Raw genomic sequence first — 20,693 nt, forward strand, 5'->3', positions numbered from 1 at the left:
ACTTCCTTATTGCTTCCATTTTTCCTAAATGACATCTTTATCATAAGACTCTTTAATAAAATTTAACTATTCTCCATTGTTTGCAAATTATGTACAGATTCCTTTGACAGGTTATTCAGTTAGAGTTCTTTGCTTGTATTCAGCAGAAACTGATTCTGATTAAGTTAGGCAAAACAAAATGAAAACAAAACTTCATACACACACACACACACACACACACACACACACAGTTTATTAGCAGGATACTGAGAAACTCACTGAAGTAAAAGAGAAGCAGGTGGGATGAAAAGTTGGTGGAGGAGTAGGGGACCCTATTCCAAACAGTCCCCTGAATTGAGCTGGATATCTACCAGACCACTCTGAACACCCACGAAATCAGCCTGAGATGTAAGAAGATATATCTGGCTCTCTACAAACAGAATATCACAGGCAGTTGGTTTTGAGTTATAAAGTGGGGAGCCATGATTCTGCAGGCAGATATTGGAAGATAAACTGAAGGGGGAGGGAGCCATTGGGATCCTGCACTGCTGGTGCATGAAAGCCTCCCATGCTGGGTATGGGGCACAGACTCACAGACCAGTAGTGGTGGGTAAAGGACTTTAGGGCAGGCCCCCAGATGGAAACCTGGAGTGGCAGGGCCCCACATGCAAACTGGGGGTGGCTGGCAGTTTTAAAAACACAAAGAGCAGAGACGTGAACTGGAGACCTGGAGGCAAGGACTGGGAGTGCTGCTGAGGGGCGCACAACCCAGGATGCTACAGTTTTTAGCAACACAGAAATGGAGAGAGTGTGGCCTGGAGAGCTCACTGAAGAACAGACTACGATCTCTGTTCTGAGGCAGAGGGTTGGAAATGGTCTCTTCTGCTCTGACTCTTGGAACAGACATGGAAAGCTGCCAGGGAAAGCTGCCAGAGAAGAAAAGCCCCCCAAAAACCGTTTTCACTGAGCCCATCCCCCCCCACAGGGGGCAGGGCAACTCTGCCCAAATAGGGTTGCCTGAATAACAGTGCGGCAGTCCCCTCCCCCAGAAGACAGGCTGGGAGAACAAGAGGCCGACAACCCTAAGGTTCCTATAAAACAGGTGCATCTTCCTTGGGTTGTGATAAATAATTTGTACATTCCCTCAACCACCCTTCAACAGAATGACTAGGAGGAGGAACCCCCAAAATAGGAAAGACTCAGAGCCTGTGACTTCTGCCACAGATTTACAAATGGATACAGATATAACCAAGATGTCAGAAATGGACCTCAGGGTAACAGTTATGAAGACAATAGCTAGAATGGAGAAATCAATTAATGGCAACATAGAGTCTCTAAGGGCAGAAATGAAAGCTGAACTGGCAGAACTTAAAAATGCTATCAATGAGATCCAATCTAATCTAGATACTCTAACAGCTAGGGTAAATGAGGCAGAAGAACGAATTAGTGATATAGAAGACAAATTGATAGAAAAGAAGGGAAAAAAAGGAGGTCTGGGAGAAACAACTTAAAATCCATGATCACAGAATTAGAGAAATAAATGACAGCATGAAACATTCCAATGTTAGAATTATTGGGATCCCTGAAGGGGTGGAGAGAGAGAGAGGACTAGAAGATATATTTGAGTAGAGCATAGCTGAGAACTTCCCTAATCTGGGGACTGAAACAAACATTCCTGTCCTAGAGGCAGAGAGGACCCCTCCCAAGATCAAGGAAAACAGACCAATGCCCCGGCATGTAATAGTAAAACTCGCAAATCTTAGAACCAAGGAAACCATCTTAAGGGCAGTTAGGGGGAAGAGATTCCTTACGTACAGAGTGAGGAACATCAGAATAACTTCAGACCTATCCACAGAGACCTGGCAAGCCATAAAGGGCTGGCAAGACATATTCAGGGTACTAAACAAGAAGAACATGCAACCAAGAATACTTTTTCTGGCAAGGCTGTCATTTAGAATGGATGGAGAGATGTAGAGCTTCCAAGACCGGCAGAAACTGAAAGAATATGTGACCACTAAGCTGGCCCTGCAAGAAATATTAAGGGGGGTTCTATAAAAGGAGGAAGACCCCAAGAATGATATAGAACAGAAATTTACAGAGACAATCTATAGAAACAAGGACTTCACAGGCAACATGATGACAATAAATTCATATCTTTCAATAATCGCTCTCCACGTGAATGGCTTAAATGCTCCTAATAAAATGGCACAGGGTTGCAGATTGGATAAAAAAACAGTACCCATCCATATGTTGTCTACAAGAGACTTAACCTAAAGATACATCCAGACTGAAAGTGAAGGGATGGAGATCCATCTTCCATGCCAATGGAAAGCTCAAAAGAAAGCTGGGGTAGTAATTCTAATATCAGACAAATTAGATTTTAAGCTAAAGACTGTAGTTAGAGACACAGAAGGACACTATATCATTTTTAAAGGGTCTATCCAACAAGAAGATCTAACAATTGTAAATATCTATGCCCCCAACACGGGAGCAGCCAACTACATAAGCCAACCGTTAACCAAAATAAAGAGTCATATTGATAATAATACGTTAATTATAGGAGACCTCAATACTCCACTCTCAGCAACAGACAGATCATCTAAGCAGAAAATCAACAAAGAAACAAGAACTTTGAATGACACACTGGACCGGATGGACCTCATAGATATATACAGAACATTCCACCCTAAAACAACAGAATACTCATTCTTCTTGAGCACACATAGAACTTTCTCCAGAATAGACCACATACTGGGTCACAAATCAGGTCTCAACTGATACCAAAAGACTGAGATTATTCCCTGCATATTCTCAGACCATAATGCTTTAAAACTGGAACTCAATCACAGGAAAAAATTTGGAAGAAATTCAAACACTTGGAAGCTAAAGACCACTCTATTCAAGAATGTCTGGGTCAACCAGGAAATCAAAGAAGAACTTAAACAATTCATGGAAACCAATGAGAACACAAACACATTGGTCCAAAACCTATGGGATACTGCAAAGGTGGTTCTAAGGGGCAAATACATAGCCATCCAAGCCTCACTCAAAAAAATAGAAAAATCCTGAATTCACCAACTAACTTTACACCTACAGAACTGGAGAAAAAGCAACAAGCAATGCCTAAGCTACACATTAGAAGAAAAATAATTAAGATTAGAGCAGAGATCAATGAATTAGAAACCAGAAACAGAGTAGATCAGATCAACGAAACTAGAAGCTGGTTCTTTGAAAGAATTAATAAGATCTATAAACCACTGGCCAGACTTATCCAAAAGAAAAGAGAAAGGACCCAAATTAATAAAATTATGAATGAAAGGGGAGAGATCACGACTAACACCAAGGAAATAGAAACAATTATTAGAAATTATTATCAACAACTCTATGCCAATAAATTAAGCAACCTGGAAGAAATGGATGCCTTCCTGGAAACCTATACTACCAAGACTGAAACAGAAAGAAATTGACAACCTGGATAAGCCAATAACCAGTAACAAGATTGAAGCAGTGATCAAAAACCTCCCAAAAAACAAGAGTCCAAGGCCTGATGGATTCCCTGGGGAATTTTACTAAACATTCAAAGAAGAAATAATACCTTTTCTACTGAAGCTGTTTCAAAAAACAGAAACAGAAGGAAAGCTTCCAGACTCATTCTATGAGGCCAGCATTACCTTAATCCCCAAACCAGGCAAAAACCCCATCAAAAAGGAGAATTTCAGACAGATATTCCTGATGAATATGGATTCCAAAATTCTCAACAAAATCCTAGCTAATAGGATCCAACAATACATTAAAAGGATCATCCACCACGACCAAGTGGGATTTATCCCTGGGCTGCAAGGGTGGTTCAACATTCGCAAATCAATCAATGTAATAGAACACATTAATAGAGGAGAGAGAAGAATCATATTGTCCTCTCAATTGATGCAGAAACAGCATTTGACAAAATACAGCATCTTTTCCTGATTAAAACTCTTCAGAGTATAGGGATAGAGGGAACATTCCTCAAGTTCATAAAATCCATCTATGAAGAACCCATAGTGAATATCATCTTCAATGGGGAAAAGCTGAGAGCCTTTCTCTTAAGATCAGGAACATGACAAGGATGCCCACTCTCGCTGCTATTGTTCAACGTAGTACTAGAAGTCCTAGCAAGAGCAATCAGACAACAAAAAGAAATAAAAGGTATTCAAATTGTCAAAGAAGATGTCAAACTCTCTCTTTTCACAGATGACATGATACTTTATGTGGAAAATCCCAAAGACTCCATCCCTAAATTACTAGAACTCATACAGCAATTCAGTAATGTGGTAGGATTACAAAATCAATGCACAGAAATCAGTTGCTTTCTTATACACTAACAATGCACTATAGAAAGAGAAATTAGAGAATTGATTCCATTTACAATAGCACCAAAAACCATAAGATACCTCAGAATAAACCTAACCAAAGAGGTAAACGATTTATACTCTAGGAACTACAGAACACTCATGAATGAAATTGAAGAAAACACAAAAAGATGGAAAAACATTCCATGTTCATGGATCGGACAAATAAACATTGTTAAAATGTCTATGCTGCCCAGAGCAATCTATACCTTCAATGCTATCCTGATCAAAATTCCAATGACATTTTTCAACGTGCTGGAACAAACAATCCTAAAATTTGTATGGAATCAGAAAAGACCCTGAATTGCCAAGGAAATGTTGAAAAAGAAAAAAAAAAGCTGGGGGCATCACGTTGCCTGATTTCAAGCTATATTACAAAGCCGTGATCACCAAGACAGCATGGTACTGGCACAAAAACAGACATATAGACCAATGGAACAGAATAGAGAGCCCAGATATGGACCTTCAACTCTGTGGTCAAATAATCTTCGACAAAGCAGGAAAAAATATGCAATGGAAAAAAGACAGCCTCTTCAATAAATGGTGTTGGGAAAATTGGACAGCTATATACAGAAGAATGAAACTCGACCATTCTCTAACACCATACACAAAGATAAACTCAAAATGGATGAAAGACCTCAATGTGAGACAGGAATCCATCAAAATCCTAGAGGAGAACATAAGCAGTAACCTCTTCGACATCGGCCACAGCAACTTTGGAGATACATCTCTAAAGGCAAGTGAAACAAAAGCAAAAATGAACTTTTGGGACTTCAAGATAAAAAGCTTCTGCACTGCAAAGGAAACAGTCAATAAAACAAAGAGGCGACCCACAGAATGGGAGAAGATATTTGCAAATGACACTACAGACAAAGGGCTGATATCCAAGATCTATAAAGAACTTCTCAAACTCAACACCCAAAAATCAATCAAGTCAAAAAATGGGCAGAAGACATTAACAGGTATTTCTCAGAAGGAGACATACAAATGGCTAACAGACACATGAAAAAATGTTCATTAGCCATCAGGGAAATTCAAATCAAAACCACATTATACCAGTTAGAATGGCAAAAATTGACAAGGCAAGAAACAACAAATGTTGGAGAGGTTGTGGAGAAAGGGGAACCCTCTTACACTGTTGGTGGGAATGCAAGTTGCTATAGCCACTTTGGAAAACAGTGTGGAGGTGCCTCAAAAAATTAAAAATAGAGCTATCCAATGACCCAGCAATTGCACTCCTGGGTATTTACCCCAAAGACACAAATGTAGTGAAGAGAAGGGCCATATGCACCCCAATGTTCATAGCAGCAGTTGTGGGAAACAGAACACCACAACGACCACTGGTGCATGTTCGCTCAGACTCCGAGATCTCTGAGAAAACTCAAGATTGCAGGGTTAAAAATAACCCGAAAGGATCAGAGTGAAATGCCCTTGGGACGTGTGTGGTCTGTTCTAAAGTACACAGCAGAAGATGTTTTGTAGATAGGAAGCCAGCTGTAAACAGCACACTGTGCATTCCCTTCTTTGTTCTTTTATCCTGTGTCAAGGTCTGAGTACAATGGTGTTTACAATTAATTGATCACAGCCAGTTACAGATTTCTTTATTCCTTCTCCACTCCCACTGCTTCACTTAACTAATCCTGTGTACGTGGAAGAATGTGCCTTACTAAGCCCCTGCTGTAAATCATTATAGACCTATGTCATTGTAGAAAGTATATTAGACTATGGAAAATAAACCTTGGTGCCTCGGGCTGTTTGCTTGGGGTCCCCTGTGCCTTGCTATACTGTCGTCTCTTTTTCTCAGTTCCTTTGCCGCCCCAGGTCCCCGACTCTCAGAGGTCGACAAGCAGTGTCCACAATAGCCAAACTATGGAAGGAGCTGAGATGTCATTCAACAGACGAATGGATAAAGATATGATCCATACATACAATGGAATATTACTCAGCCATCAGAAAGGATGAATACCCAACTTTTACATCAACATGGATAGGACTGGAGGAGATTATACTAAGTGAAATAAGTCAAGCAGAGAAAGTCAATTATCATATGGTTTCACTTATTTGTTGAACATAAGGAATAGCACGGAGGACATTAGGAGAGGAAGGGAAAAATGAAGGGGGAGAAATCAGAGGGGGAGACAAACCATGAGAGACTACAGACTCTGAGTAGCAAACTGAGGGTTTTAGAGGGGAGGGGGATGGGGTGATGGGTTAGCCTGGTGATGGGTATTAAGGAGGGCATGTATTGCATGAGCACTGGGTGTTATATGAAAACAGTGAATCACGGAACACTACATCAAAAACTAATGATGTACTGTATGGTGACTAACATAACATAATAAAATTAAATTAAACTCAAATTGAGGCAAACCTTCAGTATCATTACCAACCACCTCTGCCAAGTCATATAACCCTGAAATTCTCATCATTCTCCAAGCCTCTGTTTTCTGGAATATGTGCTTCTCCCATGTCTTTAACAAAAGCCTTCCTATCGTTATAGGCCCTGGTCAAATGATACCTTGTTGTAACCATTTCAAGATCTCTATCAACAAGTAATTTCCCCCTCTTTTTCTTTTTCTTAGCATTTCCTTTTGCTTATCTTCAACAATATTTTTTAAAGTCTGCCTTGTATTTTTTTAACTGAAATATAAGTGCTTTGATGGCATACATCATGTCTTATTCATCTCAGCATCCCCTCTAATGTTACACATGAGTTCCTATAACTTGCAGTGATTAATAAATACAGGTATAATCATTTTTATGCCATTTTTCTTACTGTTGAATCAAAGTGCTGGATTTAATCTAATGCAATTATATCATTTATTTCCAACCTCATTGTAATATCCTTGATGGGAAATTACACATAGCATTTAAAATTATTAACTTATAACTAGTAGGTAACAAATAAGTATGTTGATTCAACCTGATTTAATAAAGTTTAATAACAATCAAACAAATTATTTAAAAGGATAAAGTTACTAAACGGGGGAGGGAAGAAAAACCATCCAATAATCACTAGACATTTGTAAAACATTAGTCTTCAGAACACAGCTATGAGATGGGCACTGTTATTTTATGCATGAGGAAACTGAGGCTCAGATGGGGTTAATTTCTTAAAGGAAAAAAGATCCAGGAGTTGTCATATATTAAAGACTGCTTTTTTCATTAATTGACAACTTTATAAATCCAAAGTAATGAATATATGTGGTTTTTAAAAAATCAAACAACCCAAAGGGCTTCATCATAAAAATGAGCAGTATTCTGCCCTAACTTTCATTATCCCAGATGCAGCCACCTGTAATCATTTTTTTTAAAGATTTATTTATTTGAGAGAGTGAGACTATGCACATGAGGTGGGGAGGGGCAAAGGGAGAGGGAGAGAAGGTCTTAAGCAGACTCCTCACTGAGTGCAGAGCCTGATGTGGGGCTCAGTCTCACAACCCTGAGATCACCACCTGAGCTGAAACCAAGAGTCAGATGCTTAACAGACTGTACCACCCCGGCACCCCTATAATCATTTCTTTTTGGTTATTCTGGTGGTTAACTCCATTTCTCTTTATAATATGCATATGCTACACTCTCTTGATGGATTGTAAGCAATAGATAGCAATTCTTTTTCAAGGAACTTTTTTGAAAGGCTAAGAATAAGTTACAAAATATTGTAAAAGAAGGATAAGATAAATCCATTTTGCAAATAACCCAGTAGAAAAAAACAATTCTTAGAAAAGGAAACACAGTCGTCCACTGAACACAGAAACTATTCTAATCACAAGTGGTAATACAAGAAATACAAAATCCATTAGCAAGATCCCATTTTCAACCACAGACTAGTAAAAGGCAAAACTTATAATATTAGGATGCAGAGAACTGGACACATGCAGTGTTGGAAGAAGTGTAAATTAGCACAGCCACTTAGGAGGGCAATTTGGTACCATCTACTAAAGCAAAACCTCTGCACACTCTCCTATCAACATTCCACTGCCTGCAAGCACCTTCACGTGTGAACATGGAGAAGTGTATGAGGCTGTTTACTCCAGCATTACTTATATTGGGGAATACTGGAAACAACTTCAATACCCATAAAAAGTTGCCTTTTATAGCCTTTGCTCTAATTTTATTTGGTGATTTGCATTATTTTATTGATTTTTAGGAGCTCTGACTAAATTTTGGATATGAACCCTTTGCTTCATAAATGTTGCAAATATTTTCATCTAAGTTCTCACTAACTTTTCCATGTTCTTTCTCCTTTCAAAATTTTAACTTGATTCTAGTATAATTGATGAATTTTGGCATTTGCTTTTTTTTAAAAAAGATTTATTTATCTTTATTATTGAGAGAGAAAGAGAGATCACACGCACATACAAGAAGGGGGAGGGGCAGAGGGAGAGACAGAATACTCAAGCAGACTCTGATCTCAGTGCGGACCCTGACACGGAGTTCGATCTCATAACCCTGAGATCATGACCTGAGCTGAGACCAAGAGTCAGATGCTCAACACACTGAGTAACCCATGTGTTCCTGGCATTTGCTTTATGTATCACTTTTGGAATTGCCTTTCTTACCTCAAAGCCTGTATTTTTTCCTATTACCTTTATGGCTTTAATTCTTTAATCTCCCTGGAATTCTTATTTTCATGATTTTTTGTTATGAAAGGAAAGGAGCTCTGTTTACAGTTCTCTCTTACCTCCCAATAATTTCTTGAAATCAAGTCTTAATATAACATATTTAAACCACAATTTCTTTGACAGATTTTGTTTATTCTGGGCCTCTTGGCAGCATTCCTTTCTTTCTTGTAGTGAGAACAAAAAGTAGACTTCGATGGATTGTTTGCTGTCAGCCTCACTTGACCCTTTCCTGCTCCTCTGTCCTCTGTGCTCTTAGGGCTCAAATAGTTCAGGAGCTCCACTGGGCTTATTTTCTGTCAGCCTTCCGCACCTTCTAGGCTGCAGTCTACTCTGTTCTGCTTTTTATTTTTCTCCTAGTATGCAGAAATTGATGAACTGTCTTACTCCTCTTTAATAAGATTTAAAACATTTACATTCCTTTAGTATCATTGTAATAACTGTTGTAGAGAGGAGGGAGATAAATGCATGCATGTGATCCACTTTCTAAAAAAATCTACCACAAACTGTTTAAAATTGTCACTGTATTACCTCTTAAGGTCAAGTGGGTTTACCTGTGTTCTTACTGGAAAAAAGTTATAAAAGAAGAGATTTATTTATGCATTTAAATAAAATATCTTAAAATTCCAACTATTTGAGCTCTAATTGTTCCTTATTAACAAGATGTGATTGTTTTCCTCAATTATATCATTATATATTTAGTCAGGAATCAGCTAGACTCTTTTTTTTCCCCAAAGCTTTTTATCTCTAATTTTTGATTCCTTAAAATTGACCCAAGCCAATTGGGTCATTCACCCAATGGTCATTCACATAGCCAAAGAAAAATAATCTCAATTAATATAAAGGACTTATAAAAAATTATTCAGGTTCTATTTTCTGAACTTGTCTTTCTCATCTTTCTCAGATGCTTTTCTCCTGCTCCCTTGGTCATCTGCCTCATATGCTTCCCTCTATATCCCTGCTGGGAGTGGTGATACCCCACTGACAGCTAGAACTCTACCACTGTCATCATGTGGGACACTATCCCAATCTAAGGCATCTCAGCTGCCAACTACTTTTCTATTGTCATTCTCTACCAACTCTCATTGTTGTGACCAAAGGCATAAGTGACACCCTGATTAGAACATATAGACTAAAGAGGAAGCATAGTCCTACACAAACTGCAGCTACCTAGCTTTCAGCCGATTTCAAAGCAGTTTATATTCACATAAAACAACATGAATATCACTGAATGACTCCAGCAAAGCTCATTATATCATCTTACAGACTAACTTTCCCTTCAAAGAATGGGTGCCAGGTTATTTGCTCTCTAGTTTACACACATAGGAATGTATGTATAGGAATTTGGAATGAAAGGAGAGGATGGATTTCTTCCAGATTATCTAATTTGCTGGCATATAGTTGATCATAATATGTTCTTATAATTGTTTGTATTTCTTTGGTGTTGGTTGTGATCTCTCCTCTTTCATTCATGATTTTATTTATTTGGGTCATTTCTCTTTTCTTTTTGATAAGCCAGAGGAATGTTGAAAAAGAAAAGCAAAGCTGGTGGCATCACAATTCTGGACTTCAAGCTCTATTACAAAGCTGTCATCATCAAGACAGTGTGGTAGTGGCACAAAAACAGACACATAGATCAATGGAACAGAATAGAGAGCCCAGAAATGGACACTCAACTCTATGGTCAACTAATCTTTGACAAAGCAGGAAAGAATGCCCAATAGAAAAAAGACAGTCTCTTTAACAAATGGTGTTGGGAAAATTGGACAGCCACATGCAGAAGAATGAAACTGGACCGTTTCCTTACACCACACACAAAAATAGACTCCAAATGGCTGAAAGACCTAAATGTGAGACAGGAGTCCATCAGAATCCTAAAGGAGAACACAGGCAGCAACCTCTTCGACCTCAGCCGCAGCAACTTCTTCCTAATCACCAAAGGCAAGAGAAGCAAGGGCAAAAATGAACTATTGGGACTTCATCAAGATAAAAAGCTTTTGCACAGCAAAGGAAGCAGTCAACAAAACCAAAAGACAACCGACAGAATGGGAGAAGATACTTGCAAATGACATATCAGATAAAGGGCTAGTATCCAAAATCTATAAAGAACTTCTTAAACTCAACACCCAAAGAACAAATGATCCAATCAAGAACTGGGCAGAAGACATGAACAGACATTTTTCCAAAGACATCCAAATGGCCAACAGACACATGAAAAAGTGCTCAACATCGCTCGGCATCAGAAATCCAAATCAAAACCTCAATGAGATACCACCTCACACTGGTCAGAATGGCTAAAATTAACAAGTCAGGAAACGACAGATGTTGGCGGGGATGTTGAGAAAGGGGAACCCTCCTACACCGTTGGTGGGAATGCAAGCTGGTGCAGCCACTCTGGAGAACAGAATGGAGGTTCCTCAAAAAGTTGAAAATAGAGCTACCATACAATCCAGCAATTGCACTACTGGGTATTTACCCCGAAGATACAAATATAGGGATCCAAAGGGGTACGTGCACCCCGATGTTTATAGCAGCAATGTCCACAATAGCCAAACTGTGGAAAGAGCCAAGATGTCCATCAACAGTTGAATGGATAAAGAAGAAGTGGTATATATATACAATGGAATATTATGCAGCCATCAAAAGGAATGAAATCTTGCCATTTGCAACGACGTGGATGGAACTGGAGGGTATTATGCTGAGTGAAATAAGTTAATCAGAGAAAGACATGTATCACATGATCTCATTGATATGAGGAATTCTTAATCTCAGGAAACAAACTGAGGGTGGCTGGAGTGGGGGGTGGGAGGGATGGGGTGGCTGGGTGATAGACATTGGGCAGGGTATGTGCTATGGTAAGCACTGTGAATTGTGTAAGACTGTTGAATCACAGACGTGTACCTCTGGAACAAATAATACATTATATGTTAAAAAAAAAAAAGAAGAAGATAGTAGGAAGGGAAAAATGAGGGGGGGGGAATCGGAGGGGGAGATGAACCATGAGAGACTATGGACTCTGAGAAACAAACTGAGGGTTCTAGAGGGGAGGGGTGTGGGGGGATGGGTTAGCCTGGTGATGGGTATTAAAGAGGGCATGTACTGAATGGAGCACTGGGTGTTATACGCAAACAATGAATCATAGAACACCAAATCAAAAACTAATGATGATTAAGATAACAATAAAATTTAAAAAAATAAAAATAAAAAAATAAAAAAATAAGAAAGGAGAGGATGGGAGATTACATCTAAAATGAGAAGTGGAAAACAGAAGACCAAATTGATCCACATGTTAGCTAGCTTGGAGCTGTCCCTAGTTCCAACTTCAGCACTGACATATTGATAATAAATAAAATGGAAAGAAGAGAGAGAATTTGTAGTAGGGAGAACATAAGAATGTAAAGAGATTTTGCCTTCTCAAGTCAAGTTGTGGATGAGCGACACCCACTCCAGCAGCATCGCCCTCCTATATGTGTCTTTTTAAAATTTTCAACAATTTTTCTCCCTCATTCTGCAGGAACTGGATTCCACTGGTACTTTCTTCATTTCTCTTGTTCCAAGGAAAAGGGAAATAAACACCTTCACTTTAGTGTTGGTAATTATTTTGCTTAAGGCAAGATACACTCTAACTTTAAAAAATGTATGTTTTGATAGAATAAAATAGAGATCCCAGAAATAAGCCCTCACATATATGGTAAAATGACATGCCATGACCATCAATGGGAAAAGATAATATTTTCAACAAATGGTATTGATAAAACTGGGTATCAACATACAAACAAATGAAATTGGGTGCTTACTTTACACCATGTATAAAAGTTACTTCAATATGGATCAAAGATCAAAATGTAAGAGCTAGAACTGGAACCATTAGAAGAAAACATAGGGGAAGAGCTTTATGGTATTGGATTTGGCAATGATTTTTTTGGATGGGACAAGAAAAAACACAGGCAATGAAAGGAAAAGTAGATAAATTGGATTTCATCAAAGTTAAAAACATTTTTTGCATCAAAGGATACTATATAGAAAGTGAAAAGTCAACTCACAAAATGGGAGAGACTATTTGCAGATTATATTCTGATGAGGGATTAATATCCAAAATAAAAAGAACTTGTACAACTTAATGACAAAAAGCAAATAATCTAATTTTTTAAAAACATAGGTAAAAGATTTGAATAGACCTTTCTCTAAAGAAGATATACAAAATGCCAATAAGGACATGAAAAGATGCTCAACATCACTAATCATTATAGAAATGCAAATTGAAGTCACAAGAAGATATTACTTCATGCCCATTAGGATGGCCATAATGAAAAGAAAGAAAGAAAGAAAGAAAGAAAATAACAAGTATGGGTGAGGATATAGATAAATTGGAATCTTTGTGCTTTGCTGGTGGGAATGTAAAATGGTGAAGCTGCTATGGGAAACACTATGACAATTGCTCAAAAATTTAAACACAGAATTACCACATGATCCAGCAATTCCACTTGTGTTACTCAAAAGAAGTGGAAGAAGGGACTCAGACAGATATTTGTACATCTAAGTTCATAGCAACATTATACACAATAGTCAAAAGGTAGAGGTAATCCAAGTGTGCACTGATGAATGAATTGATTATTGCATGTACTGTGAATGTACTTAATGCCACCGAATGTATTTTATGTTATGCATAATTTGCCACGATAAAAAAAGTATTTGTGGAATAAAACACACACTTTTGAAACGGCATAGAATTTCATTTTAACATAGATAATGGGAAGGCAATAATGCTTAGTTCACCAAAGGCAATTTAGTAATGAGTTACAAGGAAGGACAGTTGGGGCCTTCTCATACAATCATTCAAAAATATTTATGTATACTGGTTACATTCCAGGGACAGTGTTAAAGGCAAATCAGATATGTCTCTGTTCTAACTTGTAATCAAGGAGGAGAGAAAAAATTAATCAAATAATAACAAAAAATCAATTTATGAATATGTAAAAGGCCAAGTATTTGTATTGTACAAGCATTAAAATCTTCATTTTTCTTCAAAATTTCCTTTCAAAACCACTTTCTTTATATTCTTCCCTAATGCTGGTTGTAATCTCTGGCAGGATTCAGAGGATTTTTTAGTTACACTGCATGAATAAATATATAACCTTTGTTTAGATAATAAAAACTCCAGTCTAGTCTATCAAAAGTTTTTTAAAAAATCATACCATTTAAATATTCTCTCCCCCATCTCCGGCCTTATTATCCTCAGAGGCCTACAGAGAGTGATATAGACATTACAGATTTCTTCTCTCTTCCTTGCTTTGCCTCCTCTCCAACGAGGCAACTGCAATTTGGGAATAGCTAATGTGGAGGCTCAGTAAAAGGAGATACATAGAGAGAGAAAGTGCAAAAAAAGGTCATATTTAACTGGTAAATTTTAACCTAGACATAGAACCTTTGGATTATGGCAGATTCTTTTATGTGTTCCTTAGAGATCCTTCTGCTAGGATCTTCCAACTATAATTTTCTATATTGGTGGATCCTCATTAGCCTAAAGCTCTACTCTTTCCCAAATTCTCCCTTTCACCAACTTTTTGCATCCGGTGGTACTTCAAGGTACTTTCTGCTGAGGTTAACCCTTCCTCAAGAGGAACATCCTTCTATGCTCTATCTTTTGTGATAGTGCAACATAATCCTATTGCAGTCTTCACTTTGGCTCTTATCTGTGTGTGTGTGTGTGTGTGTGCACTTCTTATTCTCTGTCTCTCCTCCGGTCAAGGTATAGATTCTCAAGAATCCACTTATAGCCACATGTTGTTGAAAACCATAGCACATGGACAACTTTTTCCAAATAAATAATCAACTCCAAATAATCCCCAAATTGACTTTTTCTGTTATATCTTATAGGTGGATGATGTTCTAATGCTGGTAGAGGTAGCTTGGTAATGTCTTTCTTGAGAGTTTTATATAGGTATGTTTATTAGTCTCCCAGGGATGCTATGTGAAAAGAAAACAGACTAAGTGGTCTAAACAGAAATTTATTTCTCACATTTCTGGGAGCCGTTAAGTCCAAGATCAAGATGTTGGCCAGTTTGGTTCCTGGTAAGGGATCTCTTCTTTGCTTGCAGACAGCTGACTTATTTTTTATTTTTATTTAAATTCAATTAATTAACATATAATGTATTATTAGTTTCAGAGGTAGAGGTCATTGATTCATCAGTTTTATATAATACCCAGTGCTCATTACATCACATGCCCTCCTTAATGCCCATCACCAGTTACCCCATCACCCCACCTACCTCCCCTCCAGCAAACCTCAGTTTCTTTCTCGTAGTTAAGAGTCTCTCATGGTTTGTCTCCCTCTCTGATTTCATCTTGTTTTATTTCTTCCTCTCTTCCCCTATGATCCTCTGTTTTGTTTCTTAAATTCCACATATCAGTGAGATCATATGGTAATTGTCTTTCTCTGATTGACTTATTTCGCTTAGAATAATACTCTCTAGTTCCATCCACATTGTTGCAAATGGCAAAATTTCACGTTTGACAACTGAGTAGTATTCCACTATATGTGTTTATGTGTGTGTGTGTGTGTGTGTATTCTTTATCCACTTATCTGTTGATGGACATCTGGGATCTTTCCATAGTTTGCCTATTGTGGACATTGCTGCTATAAATATTGGGATGCAGGTGCCCCTTCAGATCACTACATTTGTATCTTTGGGGTAAATATCCAGTAGTGCAACTGCTGGATCATAGTGTTGCTCTATCTTCAACTTTTTGAGGAACCTCCATACTGTTTTCCAGAGAGGCTATACCCCAGTTTGCATTCCCACCAACAGTGTAAGAGGTATCCCCCTTCTCCACATCCTCTCCAACATCTGTCCTTTCCTTACTTGTTAATTTTAGCCATTTTGACGGGTGTGAGGTGGTATCTCATTGTGGTTTTGATTTGTATTTCCCTGATGCTGAGTGATGAGCATTTTTAATGTGTCTGTTGGTCATTTGTATGGCTTCTCTGGAGAAATGTCTGTTCATGTCTTCTGCCCATTTCTTGATTGGATTATTTGTTCTTTGGGTGTTGAGTTTGATAAGTTCTTTATAGATTTTGGATACTAGCCCTTTATCTGATAAGACATTTACAAATATCTTCTCCCATTCTTAGACAGCTGACTTCTGACTTTATTTTTACATAATGGAAAGATAGAGAGAGAGCTGGGTGTCTTCTCTTCTTATAAGGGCATCAACCCTATCAGATTAGGGCCCTACCCTTATGATCTCATTTAGTCTTTCACCACCTCATTGGCCCTATCTCCAAATAATAGGCACACTGGGAGTTAGGACTTCAACATATGAATTTTGCAGGGGACACAAATATTTGATTTACAAAAGTAGGTAAACTTATATTCCCATTTACCTGGGATAATCCCAGTTTATATCCATTGTCAAAACTTAATTTTTGACAGCTTTCCAGCTTATTCACAACATTGTGCCAGCTTAGATGATAAATAATAGAGCCATCTTACATAAATGCTCTAGCACTTTCATTTATATCATTCAGTCATGAGGAAGAAGGAAGTTCTGCCATTTGTGACAATATGGATGGACCTTGAGGACATCATGCTGAGTGAAATAAGTCAGACAGACAAAGACAGACAATGTATGTTCTCCTCTATTTGTGGAATCTAAAAAATCCTAACTCATAGAAATAGAGAGTACAATGGTGTGGCCAGGGGCTGGAGGGTAGGGAAATTAGGGAGATGTTAATCAAAGAGTACAGACTTCTAGTTATAAGATGAATAAGGCCAAAGTAGTATACAGCATGGTGTATATAATTAACAATACTGTATCATAAAATTGAAAGTTGTTAGGAGATTAGATCTTAAACGTTACCATCACACACACACACACACACACACACACACACAAGGTAATTATGTGAGGGAAGTGTTAACTAATCTTATTGTGGTAATATTTTATAATATATATGTGTATCAAATAATCACATTGTAGGCCTTAAATTTACATACGTTACATGCCAATAATATCCCAATAAACCTGGAAAAAATTACTTGAAGAGGATTCTTTTTTTTTTTTTTTGAAGAGGATTCTGCCAAAATACTGTAATGATTCTCCCCTATATCCCTAGAAGAAATTTCAGCACCTTGGACAGTCTCCGGATAAATCACATCCTATTTTCTAACAAAGAGTGCAGAGGAAATCAAGGTTATATTGAGATAAACAATTAACTGAATTTATCTAATTTCATGGAATCACTTGAGTTTTCTAGTTTATCAAATTGTCTATTATATATAGGTACATATATATATTTAAATATTTTATTTATTTATTTATTTATTTGACAGAGGGAGAGGGTGGGGGGGGAGCTCGCACAAACAGGGGGAACTGCAGAGGGAGAGGGAGAAGCATACTCCCCACTGAGCAGACCCTGATATGGGGCTTGATCCCAGGACTCTGGGATCATGACCTGATCCGAAGGCAGATGCTTAGCTGACTGAAGCACCCAGGTGCCCCAAACTGTCTATTACATTTAGTAAACCACACACTTTAGAAAATTTTATATTTTTTGTTAAAATATTTTAAACATTCTATTTCACAAAAAAAGATAATGCTAAAAGTATACTGTTGAGATAAACCATTATCATAGGTGAATAAACAACATGGCTACTAAGCTCTTTCTCTGGTACCACTAATAACCTAGTAGCATTTCTCCAAAATACAGGGCCAATAATTTAGAGGAAACAGTCTTTCAAATTCCTACTTATAAAGTGATGGTTACTCTCATATATGTGGGAGTTTCTTATTTCAGGTTAATTTTAGGATCTCAGAGCATGGCGGAGAGAATACTGGTTTTGAGAATTAGGAGACATAGTTTTTAGGTTTAGGTACAGGACTGGACTAGTCCTTTAATACTCTTTAATTCTCTCTGAGACTGTACAACTAGGTGATCTGAGAGGTATGACTAGGAGATCCCAAAGTTCCAATAAATGTGTGATTCATCATAAAGAAGCCACATGCGGCTCTCTGGGCTTTCTTGTCACTGTGCTATTCAGCATTTCCTCTAAAAGCAGGACCAGTTGCTCTGCCAACTAAAGGCTTTTCTCAATTCTTGCAATCTTAACAGCCAATCCTTGTGGGAGACGGTGGTGAGCTATGGATTCATTTCCCCTGTGACAAGAACAATATCATAAAAAGCTTTCTTGGAGCTTGGCATGCCTCTTATAAGCAGTGGCAAGCATTTTAACCATGCTACCACTAGAGGTTTTCATTACTGTAAGTGACATCTTACATCACTAGTGCCAGCATAGCTTGTCACCAAGTACCACAGAACCCTATCTGCCTCCCCCCAGATCTATCCTAGTAGCACAGGCAATTTTGCTTTCTGATGAGGCTTATTGCAGGCTGCAGAAAAACAGTGTCTTACTCCGTGGTTACACAAATCACCTCCTCAATCAAAGCAGACAGATTCAGGTAGCAGCATTCACTGACGCCTGATAGAAAGCTTTCAATCTGATGAGCTGGGAATGTTAGAGTAGCATTACAAAAAAAACAAAAAACAAAAAAACGGATGTGCTAAAAATGTCCATAAATGTCTTGCACAGAGATTGATGTATTACTACTTAGAAATGCCCTTGTCCAAATAAACATTCTCAGATCAAGGGCAAACAGTCATCATCTTTTAATAATCTTATTTTGAATTTATGTTGCAGGTGTCAAGGACAAAATAAAGAGCACTGGCAAAAGGAAGCTAAAAGATAATGTGTAGTATGGTGTACTTAAAAGATTCTTGTACTTCAAGTCAGAAGATTCTGCTTGTGATCCTCCGTGTTCCTCTTCTTGTCTGTGTGAACATAAACAAGCTACCTAACCTCCATAGCCCCCAATTTCCTAACTCATAATATTGGGTTGAATACACTTTTCTAAGATGCCTTTTGATCTAATAGTCTGATTTTCGTGATCAGAATGAGATAGCACCTTTTTTTTCCCACAACTTCAAGGCTCACCCCATCCCCATACCCTAACACTACTACTTCCTTTGAGCTTCACTATCTCTAAAACACTCCAGGTTAGCAAACTAAGACACATACATTTTAAATATCTTCCCATGATGTATATGTATAAGAACAATCTGTATCGACAAAGAACTTGAATTGCTGTCTGCAGAATTTAGGCAAATACAGAAATAAAAATTTTTTGTGTGTTTTAGCTCATATTAGTATAAACCCCAACTTTATAGTGATGAATAGAGGCACCCCCACATTGAGAATATAAATTATATCCTTTATTCACTTTTCAATTTTCCTATCCCTTTATGTTCTTTTATAATGTAATTGGATATTAGCAGTCATTATAATATTGCATGAATTTATATTTAGTAACATGAAAAGATGTTTGTTATCAGTGTTAAAAAGCAGTTACAAAAAAGTTTAGTATAACCCCATTATACTTTTTTATATACTTAGATATATTACAAATAATTATATATGCATACATAAATGTATGGAAAAGTATTCTGTGATTCTATGTTAAAGGATTATAACTGCTTTTTTACTTTTCACTATAATTTGAACTTATTATAATGTACATACATTATTTTCATAAAAATAAAACCACATTGACAGAAAAAATAAACCTTTTAAATCAAAGTCCAAACTGATTCCAAATATGCTTTTTCTAAGCCTTAGTAATTATTATATTCAGACTTATAAATATGTATATAGATTGTAATTGTTCTTTCCTATATTTGTGGTGCAATCTTACTTTTCATTTTAGGCAAGAATATTTTATACACAAACTGAGGTATATCTACGTAAATAATGTGTTTTCATTTTCAAATTCAAGTGGCTATTGGAAACTATTCTCAAAAAACAAAACTTGGCATTTACCTGTGAACCTCTCATCTACCAATGTTTGCTAGCAGATGCCCAATGTATTATTTTGAATCAGTAATAGATTTTAACAAGATTTAATTACAGTAGATAATATAAAGATAAGGCATCTTTCACCTTCAGGAAACATGGAAAGTTAAGTGTTAGCCCCTCTTTTCAGAGATGAGGAAACTGAGACATAGCTTCAAGTTGCTAAAAGTCTCTGAATGCCTGCTGGGTTTTTTCATCTTAAAGGACTTTGATGATGAGTCTTGGAGTGAAGAGTGACCTGTGTTCACAGACTTAACCTACATGACCACTGCAAACAGTCTGAGATGTTTTTATTATATTTTATTAAAAATAAGTTCATATTATAAAATGTTTTCTGTAAAATAGGTTCAAATGCATATATATATATATATATATATATATATATATATATATATATATATACTTAAAGTAAAATAAATCCAGTAGTCCTACCATCTGGAGGAAATCATTGATAATATTTTGGTTTACATCATTTATATTCTTTTAGTCTTTTGTGTGTTTGTGTTATACATGTATTTTTTAAATCAAGGAATTATACTATACTATCTGCTTTATAATGTATCTATTTTACTTATGGAAAATGAGTGTCTTTGAATCATGTTAAATCTTTTTCTTCTATTTAAATAGATGATTATTTATTTTATGGATGTGCTTTCATTTATTTAAACTGCTATGAATTTTCCTCCAAATTTTGAAATGCTAACTTTTTTAGATTTATGATTGTAGTCTCAGGATGGATTATCAACTAAAGCCTTTGCTAAATTACAGAATGCTTCTAGATCCCATGTGCCTTAGTT

At 37.1% G+C, this 20,693-nt stretch overlaps 1 long non-coding RNA gene across 1 annotated transcript in view; it reads left to right on the forward strand.

Annotated features, from left to right (window-relative positions):
- Positions 1-19,353, forward strand: part of LOC118523903 (uncharacterized) — a 206,565-nt gene extending 187,212 nt beyond the window's left edge. Inside the window, exon 4 of the long non-coding RNA XR_004911316.2 lies at positions 18,688-19,353. This is a non-coding gene — a long non-coding RNA (uncharacterized LOC118523903). The remainder of the gene's footprint in view (positions 1-18,687) is intronic.
- The last annotated feature ends 1,340 nt before the right edge of the window (positions 19,354-20,693 follow it).

Source organism: Halichoerus grypus, chromosome 10 (genome assembly GCF_964656455.1).
Source record: "Halichoerus grypus chromosome 10, mHalGry1.hap1.1, whole genome shotgun sequence".
Taxonomy (NCBI): domain Eukaryota; kingdom Metazoa; phylum Chordata; class Mammalia; order Carnivora; family Phocidae; genus Halichoerus; species Halichoerus grypus.